The following is a 2559-nucleotide window of genomic DNA, read 5'->3' on the forward strand; positions in this document are numbered from 1 at the left end:
GTGAGAGACAAAGTTGTAAAGAATCAAATTTCCTTCAAGATGAGCTTTGAATGGAAAATTTTGGATGTTCCATGTGAAAGTTATGCTTGGTCAAAGTTCAGTTGACTTTTCCTATACAAAACCCTAATTTAGAAACTTTTTGTTTTGTTGATTTTTGATCTTTCCTTGATGAACCATGATCAATTCTTGATCAAATGGTGAATGATACTTCAATATGAGGATCTTGACAAAAACTCAGGAGTTTTGACTTTACTTTGACCATAGTTGACTTGTAGGTTAACCTAGTCGACTGTTGACCTTTTGAACAATTGAGTGATCAACTCTTTGGGATGAGACTTGATATTTGTCATGGAGATATTGAGCCATATGAGATGCCTTGGAGCCATTGACTCACTTTTTTTCCTTTTAATAAACCAAACCCTAGTTCTTTGATCTTTTCTTAGGAGAGTGTGTCTAGGAGCTTTAGGTATTGATTTGAATTTGAGCAAGAAAAATAGTATGGGAAAATTTTGGGGTATGACAGATCCTCAGATCACTACCGAAAAGGTTTTCTATGAAGGTGACTGCTATAGAAGAAGCTCAGGACATCAGCAACATGAAGGTGGATGAACTCATTGGTTCTCTACAAACCTTTGAGATGAGCATTTGTGACAATGTTGAAAAGAAAAACAAGAGATTAGCTTTTGTTTCCAATAGTGAAGATAATTCAAGAGAAAGCAATGCTGGAAATGATGAACATTTATCAGAAGTCATAGCCATGCTTGGAAAACAATTCAACAAGTTCATTAAAAGAGTTGATCAGAAGTCCAGACATAATGTCAAGAACACTTCCTATGACATCAGCAAGGCCTATGACCCTAGCAGAAGATCTAAAACTGAAGAGAAACCCAATCAGGGAAAAGGGGTTCAGTGTCATGGATGTGAAAGATATGGACATATTAGAGCTGAATGTCCTACCTATCTCAAGGAGCATAAGAAAGGGCTATCTGTCACTTGGTCTGATGAAGATTTTAAGAGTGAGTCTGAAGAGGAATGTGCAAAACATGTCACAGTTCATTTATAATACTCTTGACAGGAATCAACAGTGGGTGGCTAAGAATGTTGCTCTAGTAGCATACACTTCTCTAAGAATGCCTGCCAAGGAAGACTGGTACTTTGACAGTGGTTGCTCAAATCATATGACTGGAAGAAAGAACTTATTAGTAGACATCAAACTTGATGGCACCAGTTATCTGAATCTTGGTGATGGAGAAATAAGAGAAGTCAAAGGTGTTGGCAAGTCAGGATGTCCTGGTGTTCCTAATCTAAATAATGTCTTGCTAGTACAAGGATTGGCTGCAAATCTTATAAGTATCAGCCAACTGTGTGATGAAGGGTTCAATGTCAGATTCACTAAAGAAGAATATATTTTCACAAATGGAGAAAATGAAGAATTCATGAAGGGATTTAGGTCTAAGGATAATTTCTACTTATGGGAGCCTAACACCTCAAACTACTCCTCTGCCTACTCCATTATCAGAGAAGAAATCAAGGATGACTGTCAAGAGGTTGATGAATCTGATGAAGAATCATATGTTAGAGACCTCGCCATCAGTGGACTGGCTGCTGGCTTTATGTATACATGTCTAATGAATGAGAGACTATGTGCAAAAGTACGGGAGTATAGGAATACTAATAGACTTCTGCTAGAAGAAAGAGTAAGCCTTATAGAAGATATTGCTGATCTGGAAAGAAAGTTAGAAGACACAAGACCTAACGAACAAACAACCAGGAAGATTGATACTCTGAAAGAAACTGAGCCAACTATCTCAGGAACATGTGAGAATGTCGCAATAGATTCCTTGACATCAAAATTTGCTAATGAGTCAAGTATGAGCAATGAATCAAAAAGCTTCTCTAGTTGCAATTTCATAGAGAATGTTGTAACATTAGTTGGCATTTGGCAACATTGTGAAACTTTAGTTCATAAAAAATTGTATGGCTACTAATCTTCCTATTGCGGATGGTATTACCAAGACCGTAGATGAAAATCACTCTGAAAAAGTGAATGGTATGTTAGGTATTTGCCGCCATACAGAATTATAGCAATTAATCATATTGGGGGAATACACTTTGGGCTTTTAAAATATCCATTATTTGAAACTTCCCCTATTCAGTTTCTTGGTCAAGTTCCCTCCTACTCCTATTATTCTACAAAAGACGACAACCTACTCTATTGGCTTCAACAATACTTTTCTGAATTTGAACCGCTCCGACATACCCCACAATCGTGTCACAAGAATCTCTCTGAAGGATCTCAAGATGTCTCAACAACCTAATGCTTCCTCTCCAAAGAAAGTGTCTCCCATCTCCGACTCTGCAACACCTAATGAGTCAACTAACCCTAATCGAGTTCTCAATGTATCTCCTCTAAGGATGATTAGCGCTGATGATTTAAAGACTACAAAGCCAAGAACATCGCATGCAAGAAGACCTAAGGAGGGTGTTCGTACTATGGGATCATATCCCTCATCATCCAACCCCCGTGAGGAACTTAATAAAGAAGGAACAACATACGTT

The sequence above is a fragment of the Vicia villosa genome, unplaced genomic scaffold, assembly GCF_029867415.1.
Source record: "Vicia villosa cultivar HV-30 ecotype Madison, WI unplaced genomic scaffold, Vvil1.0 ctg.002587F_1_1, whole genome shotgun sequence".
Lineage (NCBI taxonomy): Eukaryota > Viridiplantae > Streptophyta > Magnoliopsida > Fabales > Fabaceae > Vicia > Vicia villosa.